General features: G+C 33.3%; 2 protein-coding genes across 2 annotated transcripts in view; one reads left to right on the top strand and one right to left on the bottom strand.

The window, feature by feature from the left end:
* Positions 1-22,254, bottom strand: part of LOC111055331 (KIF-binding protein) — a 69,667-nt gene that overhangs the window by 42,575 nt on the left and 4,838 nt on the right. The gene's annotated exons all lie outside the window — the stretch shown is intronic.
* The window catches only part of LOC111055332 (cytochrome P450 4c3), a 47,846-nt gene continuing 36,538 nt past the window's right edge, over positions 10,947-22,254 (top strand). The window contains exon 1 of the mRNA XM_039428352.1: positions 10,947-11,093. The gene's annotated coding sequence lies outside the window, so the exon portion shown is untranslated. The remainder of the gene's footprint in view (positions 11,094-22,254) is intronic.

Below are 22,254 nucleotides of genomic sequence, written 5' to 3' on the forward strand. Positions count from 1 at the left end.
TATTAAAGGTTTCATAAAGATATTGTCAGAGTATTCTGACAACATTGACCAACATTTATAACACATTGAACAATGTTGTGATAATTTTTGTCACAATATTGGGACAATATTTATAAAAAATGTTGTCTCAATATTGTGACAATATTTTGTCAAAATATCTTAGCAATATGTACCAACATTGCTATAATATTTTCAAAAAAATATAAAATGTTTCATAAAGATATTGTCAGAGTATTTTGACAACATTGACCAACATTTACAATATATTTAACAATATTGGGAAAACATTCCTTCCAATATTAAGACAATATTGTTTTGCTACTTGGGATTAGTCTGGGCGCCTAGATGTCTTCTGGTTTTCTCGCGCTAAATTCCGGAAAGCGTTATGATAATTAAATCTTGTGTAAGCATGATCTGATCAAATAAATAGTTAGTGTATCAGTGTGGATGTGCTTATGGTTTGGGACGTCGTTATAAATGCGCGAGGTCTACGGTTCACAGAACTACTAGTCATCATAAATCAGCTGACAAGTGATTACACAGATTTGTGGAGAAGCCAGTCTTTTGCTGTATTTCCATGAGGTCTATAGTTTCAATCAGGTACTTGTGGATGAGAATACTGCGTGAGGTCTACTCTGTTCACAGAACTACTGGTAGGCTTAAAACTGCTATATAGCAGATCTCTAGTGTCATTTTTTGAACATTTAGGAGAGCTATATGTCTGAGCTACATGTAGCTCTGCTACATAGTGTAGACCTAGCTTAAGGCCCATCGCAAAGTAGACCCACGCTAATCCACGAAAAGCAACACACGCCGTGGGATGTTTTGTAAACCAGTGCTAGGCTTCTCTAGACCTCTGTATAATACATTTATGCAATGAATAATCCACTTGTCAGCTGATTGATTATAGATATTTCTATAGCAATCGATTAAAACCGAGGAGAGTTTTTGATGGAAAGTTTTGTAAGAGCATTAATTGCTAGCAATAATGGCGCGGCGCAAACTGCACCCAGCCGAGAATTTTCCACGAAATTGATTTCTACGCGTGGATCGGTTTGTGATTTCTCCATAGTTTTCGTGGAACGTGGGTCACTCGAAATTACGTACACCGATAGGTTACACCAATGTACCTAGAATGCATGTATTCTACATGTAGGCTTCACTACATGTTTCTAGCATGTCGAAAGTTTCATGTTTTCAGCTCGAAATATGTTTCGAGATTGATGAACATAATCATTAATTATTGAAAAATAACTATGTGTCGGAAAAAAATGATTCAGACACCAATAGTAAGAAGACATCTACCCCGTTATTTTTATATAACATTCTCACTCATTACAACATCCCTTAATTCTAAGGGAAGTAATATTTATAAGAGAAACATATTTTGGCGATGTTATCATTTCTTTATTTCCTTAATTTTTAGCATCACAATTTTTTTTCATAATCTCTTCGGTTGGAGGCTGGGAGGCCAGTCAATATAAGTTGAGACAATTCACTTCCAGTAACAATAAGAAAAATAATGTGAAAAGAAATCAAGAAATTCATATAACAACTGGAAAACGTGTTTTTTCTCTACTTGATATAGGTATATTAATAAAAAATCTTGAAGTACCCTTCATTTTTTTAAAAACTTTAGAATAGTTCAATAGTCATACCCTTTTTTTAAAACTTTTTTAAAGATAGTTCAACTATTGAACTATACTAAAGTTTTAAAAAAATAAAGGGTACTACAAGATTTTTATATTGTTTTAATACAGTTTTCTCGGCTATACTCGGCTTTTGTCGAGGTAGCCATGTTCCACGCCACGGTGAGTTCACTTTGCGTTGACAGTAATCCACTTGTCAGCTGATTTATGATGAATAATTCTAGGTATAGTCTGATTTCTACTCTAATATTGGGGTATGAAGGAGGCTCCTTTTTCCTTTTATATTATCCTTGAAATGCAAAAATTCCAAAAACATTGTATATATACGTCGACGCGCAATTAAAAAAGGAACATACCTGTCAAATTTCATGAAAATCTATTACCGCGTTTCGCCGTAAATGCGCAACGTATAAACATATAAACATTTAAACATTAAGAGAAATGCCAAACCGTCGACTTGAATCTTTTCCAATCAGTCGCGCTTGTCTTTTCCATAGATATTCCATGTATCCGAACAGAGCAGGACTGACGGCACGCATGCGCACGGTCAGGACCAAGCGTTTTATACAGCAATGGTCGCCAAACTTATGAGCCTGTGAGCTAGAATAGCATTTATAAACCTTCTACTGAGCTACCAAGGAATATTAGACTGAAGAAAGTTACGCAAAATGGAATTTTCACACTTTTATTACCTATAAAGATACATTTATAGTGTTGAAATCTACTTTATCTCATAGACAAAAGTATAACAAAAGTTGAAATGTACATTTCAATGAGAGCAGTGGAACTGTTTTTGGTCATCAAGTATTTTCTTGATGTTTGGAGTGTACGTTGTAGCCGCCATTCTGATGCGGTTGTCCAAATGTTCATCAGTCAGTCTGTTCCTATATCGATTTTTTAAAGAATTTTATACTTGAAAAAGATGCTTCACACAAAGCTGAACATGGCTTTCAACTTCAATGTAACGTGAATAATATTTGGATATTTTTCTTTGGGGACTTGAGGAAAAATATTTCCATTTGTAGAAAGTGATCTGAGAGACAGATCATTTTGAAAATCCACAAATTCCATTTGAACTGAAGCCTGATCTCCACCAAAATGTTTTACAACACAAGCTGCAAAATTTTCTGCATAGATCTCTACAAAAGAGAGTTGATGAATTGTACCATATTTTATATGCTTTTATAATCTTGGAATCGTTGATCAAACTGTTGTCTCAAGTCTGAAAGAATATTTTAACGTATTCTTGGTTATTGCTGCAGTGCTGTGGAGGATTTTTCTCGTCGTTGATTTTCTTCAGACTGGGAAAAAGTGTTTATATTCAAATTGGACGACATTCTTTTGCACGAGCATTTCTGTGAGCTACTGAAAACTACCCCACGAGCTACCGGTAGCTCGCGATCGACTGTTTGGCGACCACTGTATACAGCGTACGAAGACCATCGGTCGAGCTCGTGCGCATCCGTTCCATCGGTCGACTGACGCGCTATTGAAACAAATAGAAGCTTTCAGAGCTGTACTGATTAGTAGACCGATCGCAACATAACCAATGTGCTGACACATCTGCCCGACAATCAGCTGATATTGAATTGAATAGCATAATGAGTGAATTCAATTAATATTGTCATATTCGAATTCAGAGTTTTTCTATACATTTCTTCAATCATTTCTAAATTTTTATTGAAAAATATCATATATTATTAATATTATCTACATTTGATCCGTAGCTTAAAGTGACTGCAAGTATTCCCAATGGTGATACAAGCTCGAAATAACTCATCAATATTTCTGATGGACATTCTGAGGTAGTTGAAAAATGTATCTTCACCCCAAGCAATGATGTATATAATGGTACTAAATTCCCTTTGAAATGCTCTTTGGGCGACCATCGGGTGAACTTGATATCTACGTCTTTTAATCTTTCGTTTACGAAGATAATAAGCTGCAATAAAAATGTAAAGGCATCCATTTTGTGAGTCAGAAAAACTTATGTATGGTCAGGATGGTGCATACGCACTGACGGTCGGTCGAGCTCTGTAACCGGCCTTAGACCTCACTACGTTCGGTCAATCATACCAGATACTACAAGTGTGCTCATTCACTACTCGCATTCAACTTAATTAAAACAACAAAATAATGTGGCTTGTGTAGTCAGCAGAAGTCTGCTCGTTCACCATTTTAGTCTAGACAATGAATGCTCAAAAAAGGGTATGAAAGGGAAGGAACACATTCTTTGACCCCGCAGTTCTGATTGGTTAGTGTGGTGAACATATCAAAAGTTGAACATTTCACCCTCCACAATATCAACGTTCTTACTTCAAAGTTCTATTGGAATTTTCAACTGTATTTTGATATCCAATAGTGTATACGAGAGAAGATTACCGTATAATATTCTTCAAATATTGAAAGGAGCTTGTCGACTTGCACTTGTCAACAGCGAACAGTACCGTCGCTATATCAAGCGTCTCGGAGCAGGTTCACATGCACTGAAGTGGACAACAAAAAGGAGACAAGAAGCAAGATAGTTTGTTGAAAATAAATTTCAAAGTTCTGAGAAATTCATGGAACTACATGGAATTCGGGAAGCTATCTTTTCCAACGGCATAATTATCAGTGAAATTATAGGATCTCAATCATTAGAACTAATAATATTTAGCTTTTGAATTAAAATTGGCGGAGTGTGATGACGAGAAGTAACTTATCGCACAAAATCGCACTGTAGAAAGCGAAAAAATAGGTTTGTAGTGTAGGTATAGGTGAAAAAGACTGCCTCCACACTGAGACCGAGTGTACTTGGTTTTATGTTACTACACAATAGTGTAGTGGGTGTACCATCTTGTATGAAGTAGGCATTGTTTCATTTTTGGGCATCTTTATTGCATTGAAAGCTATTTCAAAATTTCCAAGTGTACTGAAGCCTGTGATTTGTTCCTCTTTGTAAAATAAGGGCTGTAGAACTTTTTGTCCATTGAAGGCAGCTATTTTTAATGTAAGTGCCTCTAAGGCTTCTTTCAGTGCGGTCCAATAGACGACTCGGATACAATAAACTTCAATTTGAAAGTTCCTGAGACCAAGAGTTAGAAATAATATAATAATGATTTCATTTATACTATTGTGCCTCAAACACGTCATTACACCATATAAATATCCAAATATATAAATACATACAGAGATTGCTCGCTTAATATAATAAGATATTATGATCAACATTTATCTTCAATTCTGATAGGCTCCAAATGCACGGGCGTCAGACGCGCTGAATTTTTTTTGCTCGTTAGCCGGATGCATAGCCTCTTATGGCGTAAACTATAGAAGCGAAATTGACGCTCCCTTATAAGATGCTATGCATTGTGAAGACGCGCGAAAAAAATTCAGCGCGTATCAGACGCGTATAGTTTGAGCGTTATAGCTGAATTTCAAAGAAGATCATCGACCTGAGCTTTGGACTCAGCAGCTATTCTTGACTGAATCAATACGGTAAGGAATGAAACAATATAATGAGTCTATACTGTTAAAAATAATCGTATTATAATTTATTGGAATAATATTCGAATGCATGTGGGTATGACCTTACAATCTTCTTATTAAAAGGCAAAAGCGCTGGCTGTTAGACCATCACTACTGTAATAACAATTTTCTTTTATATTCAAAGTGATTCAAATGTCTGTCACTAATCATTCAAACGGCTCATACAATCCATTAGAAAACATCAAAATGAACTCTTGTCGTGAGAGTTCACAACTCAAAATACGTATGGTGCACTATTAACCAGAACTATTGAGGAGTACCCAGTTTCCAGTCATGTCACCTACCTTTATATTTGCCTTACATTACATTACATTGTTACGAAGGACATACGGTAATCATCAAGTGGTATTGACAGGTACCAACCTATTAAAAACAACCCACTTTGTCATTCAAAACGAGCTATATCTAATAAGAATGTTAATTGTACTAAAATCCGGTTCAAAGGTCTACGTCATTGCTTATTTCTATGAACACTTTGCTTCTAGCGTTCTTAATACCTGAGTTATATAGGCTAGTAGAATTTTTTAAAACCAATAGAAGCTTGTTCGAGAAAAAATCGAACTGCAAAACAGTACATGTGGAAAGGGTTGCAAGAATACAGATCGATAATTGATTTGAATGATATACAGTAAATCTGTCTTATATGGTCTAGTATATATAGCATTCGTATTCCATAAATACGGTTTACAAATCTGTTTAGGCTACTTATTTATTCATTTTATAAGAAATACGAATTTGGAAAAACAGGCATGATAGCCAAACTGTTCCCTATATAAAACTGTTTTATAAGAAAATTTCCAGGAATAAAGATTAATATAACAGAATGAAGAATATAATATATAAAAACAAGGAAGTGATCTCAAAAGAATATTTGAGTGAATATATTATGGAATAATATAAACTAAATAATCAAGATTTTTATCTCAGGAATGACGAATAATGATAGACTATACGGTATCCGAACAAACAATTTCTATTGTTATGTTATTCTTTAGAATTCTGAGGATAGACGGTAATAGAAATAAGTAGGCCTACATAGTGAATGAAGGTAAATATAGTCATATATAGTAATTTTATAGGTAAGACAATAGTTGGTGAGGTTGTCTCGTCAAAGCTTCATTTGGAAGTACGGATGAAGAGAGGAAGAGATGAGGATTAGTAAAATTTAATTCATTTGAATATGAGTAATTTACTCCAAATATATTATTGTTGATATTCTTTAAAGATTTATCCTAATTTCCTCTAATGGAATTATTAGACTATATAATATAGGCTAAGCTTTATTTAAATAATATAATGATCAACTCTTTCTTGATACACGAGAACATAATTTTTATTAAATTAAATTTAATAGTACGGTATAAAGTCCCAGCATAAATTTTCTTTTTCTTTTCTAGATCATAGTCAATTAGTAAGATTCAGGTTTTGTATGATTTGAGCTGGATTCAGAAAACATTGTACAATCTATCCTTCTTGACAAGATATAGTAGATATTAATGAATTACATGAAAATATAAATGAAATATTGAGTTTGAATGATAAATATCGTAACTTATACGCCAATAGCGCTGAGCGCTGTACAAAGCCTGAGCGCTTACCAAGGGTTTTTAAGAATAATTTTCAAGGTAGTAATATTATCACTATTAGGTACTATATTTATTATCAATTATACTTGATCATCCAAAATGAAATCATATACCGAAGACAATAGTCCTTATTAGCAGTTTGTACAAATGTACACGCGAAAAAATCAGCAACTTTCCTGTCGAATCTTGTTCAGTTCCTAAGTTAAACTTATTCAAAAACTGAATGAATGTGATAATTTTCATTGTAAAAAGTGCGTCACAAGGAACTATTCTAATTTAAACTTGGAAAAATACGAGAATATTATTATGAAAATTACTATAGTCATATCAATTATCATCTCTCACACCAAATAGGAATCATCCATCCATGACAATATTATTTGATGAGCTGGGCATTTGATTTCCTAAAGATATAGCCTAATTTGAGATTCCGTCGATAAAATATAATTAAAACCTGAAATTTTTGTGTGCTTACCTTCGCATTTTCTCTTTAAACAATATTTCATGCTAGAGTTCTCTGTTGGATCATGAGAACTTTTTTGACACAATTGTTTACTGTAGTCTATTTTTTATTATGAGCTACCTACTGTACTCCATCAGGCTATCAAGCTTTTATTTTGATTGGAGACCATTTTGGTTATTGCTTTTTTGCGTTACCGGTATTCCCAATCAGTACTATATTCTTGAACCGTGGTGAATAATTTACAATAGATACTTATGGTATGTTATATTTCATCGATTTTCTGTCATGATTATGAGAATATTTTTCTGTAAAAAGAGATAATATTCTGTAAACTCATATAAAAATTTATCCATCTCATTTTTATTCGAGAAGTTAATAATTAAATAATTGTAGAATAGAACAGATAGATTTTTAATATCATGAACTCTAGACTCCGCAGTAAGACACAAATAAAAAAGGAGTTTTGCCAAAATTGTTATAGCTCAATGTAATTTCTGTGGACACTATCATGGCTTCAGAATGCTCTATGCAATCAACTGATATACTTATACCATTACTCCATTGCATGTATACAATTCTCAAAATGTAATGGAATAGCCTATAGTTCATGTTCATATGCTCGAATGTAATAGAATATACTTCTTGGTCACCTTTTGTGAATGTTAAGAAGGCTATCAGTTATATCAATGAAGACAGTATTTATGCTATTTACCTTTTTATTTTTCTAAGAATGTATGTTTATAAAGCTGAACAAGTAACAGCAGGTAGCTGGCTGCGGCTGTGATCAAACAATAGCTGCGGTATTGCATTTTTTTCAAAAGATCCGATAATATACATTATTTATTTGTGTCATGCAAATATTTGTAAGGCAGTAACTGTGCTTTTATATCCTGCACTTCAATTCACTATCCAAACAGTATTTGAATCAGAGCAAGTTTGTAAACGCTGCTCAGCGTTCATAAACTAGGTACAGAGTTTATATGAACGAGAGCGTTTATGTACTCTGGGTTCCCTAGAGAATGTTTTGAAAGCAGCCCATACATTTTTGAAGAGTTGAATCGTATTGAAATGATTGGCTTTATGGTATGTGAAATCAAATACATTAGTATCATGGCAATACCGTATTGTGCTCGAGTAAAAAAATCTCCAGCCTCTGTACTCGTAACATACAATAATATCAAGGAAAATAAGATGAAAAACTTGGATTCTTCAAGCTGGATATTGAAAACTTAGAATAAGACTCTTAGTTTTTGAAAGAATAATAATAATTTGATCATCAATGAACGAGCTTGTCCATTATGCTAGTAGATTCCATGATATAGGACTCTCACTGTAAAGTGTAGACCTTTTGCAGGATAATCCGCACCACTTAAAACAAAAAAACATGAGCTGCAAAAAGTAACAAGCTGCATTCATAGACAAGATAATAATTGTTGATTGTGGGTTGTTGTGTCGTCTCACACGCACATGTCATTCCTTTCTGTAAGATTATCTCTGCATTTTCCCCAAGTGAGCCTTAATAGCCAGCAATCCTGGAATGAGGAAAGCTTTTGTTCTAAAGTTGTAAGTAATGAGTGGTTAAATTTTATCCCTTATTTCATTTTGTTTTATTTATCACTTGAAAAATGAAACACCTCTTTGTTGAATAATTTTTTTAAGACATCAACTGAATTTAAGCTATAATTTCAGTACCTAGACTCTGATAGAGACCAATACGTTTGATAATATTTTGTAAACCTTATAATTTCTGTGAATTCAATTTTTCGATACCGTGTACTTATTTCTGATACAATTTTTTCAAGATATACCGTCCATGCGTTATTAAAAATAGGCTACCTTCTATTTTTTTGGAACAAATTTATTATTTTTAAAATCCTCATTGAAAAATATCCTAATGAATATCATAGTTCTTCTAGACCATTGAGTTCTTATTTTTTGAAATAATTCAATAGAATTTATTGAGAAGCCACAGAAGATAATATTTAAAAATAATTAATGTTGTTTTTACAAATGAGAACAATTTTGACTAATGTCACTCTATGCACAGTGCCAAGAAGCTTCAACTACAGTTTCAACCTTCTAGGGCAGTTTCTCTGATTAGATTTTCAGAGGAGTGGGAATACGCGTAGGCCTATATACATCACCTAGAGCAGAACAGCGGAGTAGAACGGGTACGAGATTACTGTTGAAAAGTGTAAAAAGAAGTTGAGGGAGCAAAAAGAGTTGATGGCCTTTGAGACATTTCAATATTCATTTTTTTGAAAAATACTTAGTTTATTTTATTTCTTCAAATTGATTCATGTTGTGTCTCATATAAAATTTCTGCAACATTTCAACATTATTCGTGTATTTTTCCATATACCGGTACTTTAAATAGGGAAGATTTTCCCTCTTAGAACAATAACAATAATGATTAATGAACCAAAAAATGGAAAAATGGAAATAATCTCTCAACAGGCTGATTTCTTAATTAAGAAAACAGAAGTAAGGAACTTGACCCACCGTTCTGCCGCTTCATTTCCAATGATTATGATTATTATAACAATTTTTTAAAATGGCTGAATAATTTTTATTATTTGTGAGGAATATTAAAGATTAGTGCACAGGCAATGAAAAGCTCTTCGCTACGAAACGTGTTCGAGTACGGTATATATATAGCTATCTCAATAATTTGTGTGTAGGCCTATATTGTGAAATCAATCCAATGTAATATTAGCTCATTCATCATAGCAGTGCACGGTGCACGAATAACAAATTATCTCAGAAATTCTCTATTATTTAGAGTATTAATTTTACTTTTTGCAATTTCTTCACATCTATCAAAACAAATAAAATCAAATTAATTCTTCATTGTCCTATTTTCTTTAGGGCTACTTTTGAATATGAATAAAAATTGAAATCTTAGTAGGTACTTTTTTTAAATTATTTAATCACGACATTTTTCGGCTATAAAATGCCATTATCAAGTGATTTGAATCACTTATTATAATCCAATCACTAGATACTGGCAATATATAGCTGAAACATGTCGTGATTAAATAATTTCAAAGGGTACTTAGATTTGAATGTTTATTTATTCGTCATTCTATTGGTTACAAAAAATATATCAATAAAGATAAAAAGCATACTTAAACAAATTTAACATGAAACATAATCAAAAAATCAATCTGAACATAATATATCTTATCAATAGACGAGTAAATACAGTGGAATGATGAGAGAGTTCTTAATAGTTATGAATAAGACTTTAAAATAATAACAGGCTATTTATTCGAAGACCAATATTATAATTGTCCATATATTTTTAATCTATGAAATTACATTATATTCTCTATACTGCTGAAGGTGCGTCTCTCATTTTCGTAATACAAATCAATGCTATCTGTTGTGCAGTAGGTCTGTCTACCTATAGTTTGAAAACTCGGACAAAACATGGACATTTTTTAGAATAAGAGTATTCGTATTGCCTACTCTCAAATACTTATTATATATGCTATTATAAATTTTGTTCTAGTTTCTGAAGAAGGTAATGGTTCTGAACACCTCAGAAGTGGCTGCAGTAGAATACATTCTTTTCATATTAAAAACAATTTCAGGGAAATGGTAAAGAAGAGTGAGTATCCTGTATTGTCCTTCAATTACTCACGCACATGAGCGCGCTAAAATGGAGGGGGTGACAGTTGAGTTGGGTGGCTGCAACTATCCACACAATTCGTGCTCATACATCCAATCACACCTCACCTATTAGTAACCGGTTCAGGTGACTCTTATTAGAACAGTCTATTAGAAATTTCAACGCGAGTACATTGTCAGGGCTGGGGTAAATAGTGTTGAAACCTTGGATTTCCTAACAGCATCAGTCAAAAGGTAAGATATCTAATTTTCGGTGATTTTTTTACAGGGGAATATCATTATATTTATTATTTTGATCGGTCCATGAAGCTTGATCAAGCGCTCCCATACTCGAATGTGAAATACTATGAGAAATCGATTGAGAAATCTTTTGATAATTTATAAATCTGCATATTTAGGATCCAAAAAATAAATTTTTGAATAATACATAGGAATACAATACATTTTAAATAGAGAAGAATCACAAAAGTTATTCGAAAAGAAATTTTATTGCATTGAACTTGAAATTTCTCATTATCACTTACGCGTAATTATTCGTAGATCAAATGTTGATAGGCCTATTATGCAGCCTCTCCATAATTTGAGGAGAATTGATTATATTCCCAATTTCATCAAATTAAAAAAAAAAATAGAATAGTCAGACAATGTAGCCTATATAAAAGAACTGACAGTCCTACTCGATAATACTTTTTAAATAATTTCTCTATTCTTGGCGGAGAATAGCTCTAGTGGAAAACTCAGTTCTCAGGAATGTCACCGGGTGAATTGCTATATGAATAAACACATAATTGAATGAAAAAATCGATAAATATCACATATATTGTAAACCGCATTAGTGAGAACTCTTCCTTTGTGAAGATACACTAGGTATCTTTCTTTTCGTTTCTCTGTAAATTTTGGCACATATTATATTCACGCTCATTGGTGGAGTTTATTATTTGTAGTTGATGAATCTCACACACGATTTTCCCTCTTTTCATCTATTTATGTGTCGCCCAGGCCGAAGATTATTCTGTGAATAAAGCAGGTAGGCCTATCCGATATTGATACCGTAGTGATCACACCTGCGACCAGACTAGCTTTCACGGTTATTTCTTTCCACTCAAGTTTTTGCTTTTATTATTTATGAAAGTAGCCTATTTTTGAGAACGACATGAGAGGTATTTTCCAATGAACCTTAAAAGCATATTATATTCACAACTTAAAAAAAAACCATTTAAAAGTACGCTTATCTATTATCGTGAGTAAATATATATATAATGAAATGCTTCAATAATATTTTGGGTGAGACTATAGTGAGGGAACCTCCTGAGAAAATTTTCTGATAACGCTATAGTCTCAATTCTACACAAAAGAAAAGTGAACATCTGCTCGATCAGTAATTATCGAGGTTGTGAAGGACTATTTTCCTGAAAATTCAATATTGAATAATTAAAATTAATTAGTACGATTAATTAGAGGATAGAGGTGGCTATGGTGCGAGTCATTGAAATGTTATTATAATCTAGAAAGTGAAAAATTCAACTTCTGCGTTCTTTTGAATTACCATGTGAGAACATACTTCGTTCTTCAATCATTGTGTTATTCTGAAGAATAATTGAATTTTACACATGTACATCAATCTATATATACATTAAAAAAAGTTTCGCAAAACTAATGCCCGTGTCTCGTGCTACTTTGAAAATGTGGTCAATTAAAATGTGGTTTGTACGAAACCACACTGTAATATACAGTTCATAATATTATTCCCCATAAGTATGTATTTGTTCAGAAAATTGGATTGAGAAAAAATGAGAAATCCTCTCCAAAACATTCTCCAAAAAAGAATTTCTCACTCTTCCTCTAACCTGACCCTATTGAAAACTCTGGTTTGTAATCTAAAATTTGTGTATCAAAAAAAGGCCAACAAAATTTTATAAACTTTCAGTAAGAAAATGTTCTGATATAAATAAGAAACCCGCCTCCCATTATAATTCATAATACATTAGAATACGTAAAAAAATCAAACAGTTTTATTGCTTAAGAAATCAATGAAAAACCCGGCTCCCATTATCCCTCCATTATTACTTTACATTCTCCATGAGACTTTGGAATGCGCATCATAGGTTCAAAGGTGTTTGTTTACTTTGACTTTCTGAATCATAGTAACATTCATAAACATTGTTCCATTAGTACCTTTACTCATACAAGAATCTTTAAGAATGTTACTATGATCTAGAAAGTAAAAGTAAACACACACCTTTGAACCTATGATCAGCGTATTTCCAAAGTCTCATGGAGAATGTAAACTCATAATGGAGGAATAAGGGAGTCGGAGCTTTCATTGATGTATATCATTGCTTTTTTAACCAAACTGTTTGAATACGTACTCTCATTATGTATTGTAATGGGAGGCGGGTTTCTTATTCATATCAGAACATTTTCTTACTGAAAGCTTATGAAATTTGTTGGACTTTTCTGGTAAACAAATTTTAGTTTGTAATGGAGTAGAAATCAGCAGTAATGGTCTAACAGCATTTTTCAGCACCAGGTATGGATTCCAACCTGCATAACGCACGAGTTTTATCAACTGTAAACACGTGCTCCAAATGGAATACTCTTTGATATAATACTGCTTTCATTTTGGCAGACGTTTCTGGAGATTGGTAATATTCAAAGCTATTAGTCTGATGACTGAATAATTATTAGGCTCAAACTAATTAGGTTCAAATTCCTTACAAGAGATAGGTAGAGGAAATGTGCTAGATATGGAAATCAGTTGCTAAAATTTCAAGAGAACGGGAACAACGATCTTAAACATTGAATTACAAAGATACATTCTTCTCATATCAAATCCTTGCAACTCAATATCCGATTCTTATTCTCTTTGATAGTATATAATAATTGAAAATCATGATTTTATTTCAATAAAAGTCGCATCATTTTACGAGTGATTCTACATAGAAGCCAGCGGCATGTTGTGCAGCACGAGGTCAGTCTCGTACTAATATTAAACTAAATTTTATTTATTGTACTATTAAGTTATGCTGAAACTTAGAAAGGAAATTTAAATCTCTACATAAGATTTTGGTTTATAGATTTACATATATAATCTAATGGTAAATATGTTGTACATTGTGTAGCTGGAAAAGAAACATTTCTCATTACAATTCATACGTAGGGTATTTTAAGAAACGATTCTCAGATAGATAGGCCTAATAACCTCTTTTGTTGACAGGTAATCCTATACAGGGTCTGTATAATAAGTAACCGGACTGACCTCAGGAAATTTTTTATTGACAAAATATGTACAATTTTTCATTAGATATCTTCAAAGTACCTAGTCCCTATTGGAGTCGATAACACGTTGATACCGGATTCTCAAATCCCTGAACGCTCCCTGGAAGTCGGCAACCTCTACGCTGTCTAGAGCCCTCGTCGCAGCACGTTGAACGTTTTCCAGAGTCCCGAACCGCGTCCTATAGCAATTTAGTAATTGGGGTACCTTAATTTTTTTCGGAAAGCAATACTTTCCTTACCTATGGTAATAGGGCAAGGAAAGTAAAAATATAATCAGACATACAGAAATTGCTCGCTTAATACAGTGTGGGTGAAAAGTCCGAGAACGGCTTAATATCTCATACACAAAGGTTATTTGACGGTGGGTGTGATTGGGGATCCTACTCAAATTGGAAAAAAACTACTTCACACTGACTTTAAAAATCTGGTCCGCCATCTTGGATCCGCCATATTGAATGCGACTTCAATTTTTTAAATAGAAAGGTGGTCATGCGATACATGATATCGATACGGAATTTCAAGAAAAAATGAATGGCGAAAACCGCACATCGATATCTCAAACCGTTCAGAAGATATTCACATTATTAATCAATACCACTCATGTATTAATTATTTCATTTCTGATTTGCATGGTACAAATACAAAAATACAAAGGTTTGTTGATTTGTAAATAGAAAAATTTGTAGGTACTGATTGATAATGTGAATATCTTCTGAACGGTTTGAGATATCGATGTGCGGTTTTCGCCATTCATTTTTTCTTGAAATTCCGTATCGAAGTCATGTATTGCATGACCAGTTTCCTATTAAAAAAAAAGTTGCAATCAAAATGGCGGATCCAAGATGGCGGACCAGATTTTTAAAGTCATAGTAAGGTAGTCTAAATTTTCAATTCGAGTAACATCCCAAATCACACTCACCTTGGAATCACTTCTTTATATGAGATACTAAGCCGTCCTCGTACTTTTCTCTCCCATCTCTGCTTTGAATAGTATTGATTAATAATTAATGTGAATATCTGTGATTAATGTGTTAAATGTGAATATCTTCGAAACGGTTTGAGATATCGATGTGCGGTTTCCGCCATTCATTTTTTCTTGAAATTCCCTATCGGAATCATGTATCGCATGGCCACCTTCCTATTTAAAAAATGAAGTTGCATTCAATTTGCGGATCCAAGATGGTGGACCAGATTTTTAAAGTCATTGTGAAGTAGTTTTTTCAATTTGAGTAGGATCCCCAATCACACCCACCGTCAAATTACCTTTGTGTATGAGATATTAAGCCGTTCTTAGACTTTTCACCCACTCTGTATAATAGGATTAATTCGAACGATAGATGATCGTTGCCATATCATGGTATACGTTACGGTAGACAAATCTTCACTCAATATATTGAGTTGAACCTAGAGCAGTTTTAAAAGTATGTAAGCCTACGCCTTATATTAATTATCGCTCTGTCCATCGATGATCTGAAAATTATGTCATCGAACTGGCTTGAATGTTTAGATCTCGGAGAACAATCAGAACAATAATAAATTAAATTGATTAAAACTTCAGTGGCAGAAACATGTAGGTCTATGTTTTTTGTAATATTGTATGCTTTATGTGAAAATTTTCGTACCGTATATTATATTATAGCCCACAATACTTAGCTCCACTATTTTTATTGTATTTGCTCAGCTCAACAATGTCAATGCTCATTAAGGTTTTCTATTGCCTCGCTTTTCGACTTTGAAATCAACAATATTTTTCTATTTAAATAATTGAAAACCTATACGGTAATGTAATAAAGGAAAGAATTGGCTTATATCGTACACGTAGGCCCACCGGATAGGAAATTCACGAGTAAGATCATCACGTCTGAACTACTTAGCTGATTAACTTAAGTTTGGCATAAGTATTCTCAATTTACCGAGGATGATTATCGGCCTTTTTTCAGTTCTAAAAGATATCAGTACATCAAGTTTTCAGTTTATAAAGTTTTCAATTCGTCATGCTTCCAGTTTGTTAGGCTATACTTTGTTCATAGATAAAATAGTGTAGTCAATCGTTTTATCTTCCATCTTCTAATTTCTGTACCTCAGAGCTAGAGGAAAGTCCATTTTTTGACAAAATGATGTTTTTAGTGTGTCTTTTCAAGTTTTTCGAACGCTATAGATTCAAGATAGGCCTAAAGTAAGTCCTCCGCAGTTGATTGCTTTGAAGATAGCCAGAGCTGAATGAGTGTGAGTTCAGTAAGCATTAAACTGAAACAACGTGAGTCCAATAGTTCACAAGTAAGTGTAACTAGTGTTACTTGTGTTCACAAGTAATGCTGATTCGACTTACTCTCTTTTAGCCCCGGCTGGGAGTGTTATACTTTTTGGCTCTACTGTAAAATCAGCCGTTTGAGACCTACGCCCTTCTAACTCTGAGGTACAGTCTTTTCTATCTACATCTTCTTCTTCTGTAATTATCTATACTATAAATAAAGGAAGGAATTTTCCGGGATACGATCCCATGCGAAATACTTGTTTGACGCATCATCGCGTCTGAACTTGGTACTGAACTGATTAACTTGAAATGTTATTTTGTATAAAGATTCTTATTTTACCGAGGATGGTTATAGGCCTATCTTCAATCTTGCCACTCGAATAATTAGGCCTACACTGATTATTTAGATAACTATAGATCGAGACCACGCAAAATAGTGATGATGATAATCAATCACAAAATTGAACGGGTCATGGATACAAGCGGAAGTTAAAGTATTCTCAGCTGAGTTTCCACCTCCCGATGATAATAAAATAGTGAAAAAATAAAATAAATTATTATGTTCAATGCTACTTAAGTGGGTTCCTTCCGATTTCCTTTCATATTATCAAAATACACAATACTGTACTGTTGGAAAAATTGCTTAGCCATAGTACGTGGATGAATTAACGACTTGACGATTGTTCATTTTACATCTAAAGTATTTTTTGACGATATTGTTGAAATAATTATCTTACCCAACAGCAATCTCTCTTCTATAATATCTCTCAAACTCTTTTTAGTTTCCGTTATGTAAGTACAGGCACATGCCTTCCTTTCACGATTAGTATCCATTATTGAATTTCTCTAGACAGATTGGAAAACTTTCTCCTCTTTCAATAGAGAGTAAACTTCTAAATGGGGAAAAATATTTTTTTCATCAAAAATATACTTTTAACACTTTTTGTACATAATTTTCAACACCTTGAAGTTCGTACTAGGTGTTTCAAAAGGAGTACACCTTATTACAAGAGCCAATTTCTCTAATCACGTTAAAAACGCGTTTAAATTAGCCGGCATATATCTTTCATCAAATAAAAAGCTTCTAGGCAATTTCATTTATATAGGCCTTAAATTCGAATACAGTACTCTGTTTTGTATAGGAGCATTAAACAGGGGTGTCCAGCCCCCCTGAATTTGGAAAGAATTAAGCTGTGACCCCCTTGAATTGATATGTCATCAATAGTCATTCTAAACTCACCTCACTGCTGACCTCCTTCTTTTGGAACCCCTCCAAGATTAGATGTTTAACCCCGCCCCAAAAATTTCAAGGATGCAATCTGCGCCCAAGCTCCCCCTGTGGGCCTCCCTGCTTAGACTTGTTATTCAATATTGAATTATTTAAATTTATTGTTACCTAAATTTGGGAGAGGAATAGCAAAAGGTTACCATATTTTTCCTCTCCCTATCATTTTGATAATGTACTTATTGTATAAATGAATAAAGAATGATCAGATTACAAATCTCGGAGTTTTCAAAAGATACGACTTTTGAAAAGTTATAGCCTAACTTGTCTGATTTGAATTCTTATGTTGACGATTTCTGAAGTGATTATTTGCTTTGTCATTTTCACCGTGGATTCTGTGTTTGCTCTTATATTCAATGAATGCAGAACACTATTATCAAACATTTCTGAACGGAAATGGATCTTCCGACATTATTATTCAATTCACTGTTGAAGAGTTTTCACGTTGTAAAACAGTAGACATCTCATTTCTTTTAAATGTACCTTCCAAAGTTATCGGAAATGGTTTGGAGCAGTAGCCTATGAACATATGCTTATAGAAAATAGTTGCATCTTGCATATAGATTCTAGAACTTGAAGAGCATTATTATTTTCATGATTGAATTCTCTCAACAAAAAGCATGTAACAAATCCCATTCGATAGTATGTTAAAGTACTATCAAAAGTATTCCCATTCAAAAGTATGTTAGAGCATCACATTGGATACAATATAGATAATACGATAACAGTGAAAGTGCCATACAAAAAATTCTTTTGTTTGCACCTCAGAGAATTGGCCTACTTTCAGGCATGACTTTAAATAATAAATAAACAATAATGACGTTGCTAAGACATAAAATTAATGAAGAATGAATAAACTCAAAATATATTACCAAGATCGATGTGAACTAACATGTTTTATTGGGAATAATTTCTGAACAAAAAAAACACAAGTGTTCATCGAATACGAAGTATAAACTAGAATTTATTACACTCTCGTATACTAGAAGAGAACCCAGTCAATTATTTATTCTGTTCTAATTTGATTTGAAGTTGCCGAACAAAAACAATTCAGAGGAAGAAGCAAAACGAAATAACCTAATGTTTTTGCTCTCTCTACGAAAATTTTTAAAAACGGCTGATTATTTAAAAATGACCTCTCCAAAACAATCATATCAATTTATTGTCAATGACTTCTGTACATCCGACTCTTGTAATAATTCATAAGAATTGCATGTAATAAAAGACTTACCTGGAAATATCCTTCAATAATTTCCTTATTAATATTTCCTCCCAAAACTAAGTAAAATGAAGTGAAATACTGGTAGGTGAAACCCATCAATTCTGCGAAGTTCCCGTTTTTTCAAGGATTGATGAATTCATTGCTATCCGTCCTATCGCAAACACATTCATTTACTCGACGCGCATTTTTATTGTATGTTTTCGAGTGGACATTGTTTTCAGGGTCCTCTGCTCTGGTAGGTGTAAAAAGCCTTAGCTCTTCATGCACATCTCCGAATTTATATATTGGATGATAGCTTTCTTCGAAATGACTGACTATTAAATAATATCGTGTTTACGTAGGCTTTTAAGGCTTTACCGGTAGGCCTACTATTTGTCTTGTGCAAAGGTCAGCGGTAGTCACAGTTGAGTTTCATTTCTGCTGCAGAGTGGTAATTGAGTGATGTATTATGAAGTTTTCATATGCGTTAAAAGTGACCTTTGAGAAACTGTGATTTCATCCTCAAATCAAAATTGAGCTCTCAACATTATATTGTATATCATTAAAGACTATACATTATAGTTTTCAAACCGATGCATTGATTGTCATGAGTACCTAATCTGTTGAAATGAATCCTTGCTTATAAGTGTTGATTAAAATAACATATAGAATAAATTTGATAATTATTTTGGGTGAATTATGAGTTCTTAATGTAGAAGTAATACCGTAAGTATTCTAGAGTCTCGGTAGGTGGAGTAAGATAAGTGCGACCGATCGTTTATCAACATTGATATTATAGGACCACTACTTCTAATAAACTAGTACAAGAGTCCATTCTCCTTTCATTGGAGTGAATCATTGTAATTTCATTATAGCATCAGCTAGAAGATTCAAGTTTGGAAAAGTAAAAAAGAGAGGTTTCCACTGAAAATGTAATTCATCAACTTTACACCAAGCTAGTAACTCTCTGTTAAACTTTCAATAAATTATTTGTAAATTATATTCACAAGTGATAAGAAAATTCAAATCTTGTATCTAGGCCAACTCAAATATTATAATTAGACTATTTTCCCTTTAAAATACTACCTACTTTTCTGGATATGCTAATACTTTTCGAAGCCTTTCAAGTTTGCCATCAGCCAACTCATCAATCAGAAACAGATCCAATCAGTCTGAAACAATATGGAACGATGATTGATTGCTGTTCACAAAATGGTGAAGCACAGCATACCTGATTCTATAGGTAACAACAAAACTAGAGTTATATCAATCAATCACGGTTCTAGATGATCTGTGTGGATTCGTGGATTTACTCGTCTCTACGTACTTCGAACTGAGTCTCAGTTATAGTAACCGTAACTGATGAGATTTTATTATAATTGATCACTATATATGCTATCACACTCTATTGATTCTACTACTTCCATAATTAAATTAGATTAAACATCAACTGGCTCCTGTATGGAGAATCTCAATCACTTCAACAGGTAATCTACCATTAGGCCTATTTGATGGAAAACAAAGTTTCCTATTATTCATCTAGATAACATTCTACAAACTCTTCCACTTTCCATCTTATTGTTTTGTTTTTACTTTCAATCTATTCACTGTCAAGGCAAGTGTGGAAGAGCAGCTGTTACAATTACACTAGCTATTATCGTTACATAAGTTTAGACTGTGCACTTCGCGTGTGTACGAAGTCGGTTTTGTTTTTCAAGTTCCGTGACTGATCGCAGGATATATTCTTGTTAGATTCTTTTCTCTCGATTTTTTTTTCAAATTTTCTACAAATTGTGGAATACTGCACTACCATTATATTAAAAATATTTACCGCTCTATTACAGCCAAAATGTCTCTATTGTACGATTGCGTGGACTCACGAAATACGGTAGCAAAAAAGGATCTCATAGCAGTAGCCTGACATTGACAATCTGTTTCAGCAGGCAAATTCTATATTTAGAGTAGGGTATGAAGCAAACCCAGTGTTTTGCCCGGTGTCATTGCTTGGTCTTGGCAAGCTATCGAACAAGAGTATCTTCGTTTTTCTATCTTCATTTGCGTACAGACTTATGTACCACGAACACGCACATTTCACTTTTCATCAGCTGATGCTATTCTTGTGAGTTATTTCTATTATACCTGTATTTTTACAGAAACTACAATAAAATACAGATATTAATAAGCATAGTATCAGCTGATGAAAAGTTAAATGCGCTTGTTCATGGCATATAAGTGTACGCACCTTTTGAGGAAACCAGTCGCTCCAATCCATAAAGGACCAAGGTTTCTCCATCCTTCGCATATTTCGATCATTTTCTCATAAATAATAGAACATCCCTATAACTCTTCGTGACAGTCTACCGTCACATACATTATTTTGAAGAAGGCTGATGCAGTGGCGTAACGTTTTATGATTACGAACATAAAAACAGTTTCTCTCTCAAATTCGAAATGTCTCTCAAGTTACTTATTCTGCGAACACCTGGGTATCACCAGTTCGTCGCTAGACAGGATTCTCAAAGTCTTCCAGGATTCTTCCTAGTAACAATGCTACTTAATGTAACAATACTCCTCCAATGTTCGTAAAAATATTTTGAACTATACTATACTATACAGACTGTAAAAATTTTGACACGGATTGTTGGGCTTCCTAACTTCTCAAATAACTTGTTACCTACTAACTAGATTATAAACTGGTTGAGTGAGCCAAATTTACAAGTTTTTGTCTCAGGCGCTTGTATTTTTTAAGGTATTATTTATAATACCGGACAGTTGATAAAAGAAGACTTTCAGTTTATTGCAATTCAATGGAGATCGGTGAGAAAACAGTTATAATAACATCTTGATATTAATTGTGAAGTATGCTACTTCTTGACCATGCGCAAATCAATCTCAATATTTTATCAGCGGTGGCTATAGTGAACTTCTATTCAGCACTGTAGGCCTACAATTTATTATTCTCCTTGAAGAACTGATGAGAACATTGACCTTATCCTCCTATTTCGAACAGAATTTGAATTGTTACAAAAATTCAAATTTTCTTTAATTTAAGTTGACATTTTTCAATATTATTCATCACCTCCTGAAATGAGGTGATGTATAATATTCCTTCCATCAGGAGAATACCAATGAATAAAGTACTCATCAGAGCTCTTCATTAATTATCGACAACTTCAACTCGTGGAGAGTAAAATGATGCAAAGACTGATTGGGGTAACATAAATCCTCCTGCAATTCATTTTACAATCTTTTAAACTGTCTTTCATCATGGAAAATCCCCATTATTTATCATTTTTAGCTGACCGTGGAAACAGAAAATATGAGCTCAATGCATCAAACCTAATACTTTCAGTATTTTTTATCGATGCTCAAATGA

Source organism: Nilaparvata lugens, chromosome 5 (genome assembly GCF_014356525.2).
Source record: "Nilaparvata lugens isolate BPH chromosome 5, ASM1435652v1, whole genome shotgun sequence".
Classification (NCBI taxonomy): domain Eukaryota; kingdom Metazoa; phylum Arthropoda; class Insecta; order Hemiptera; family Delphacidae; genus Nilaparvata; species Nilaparvata lugens.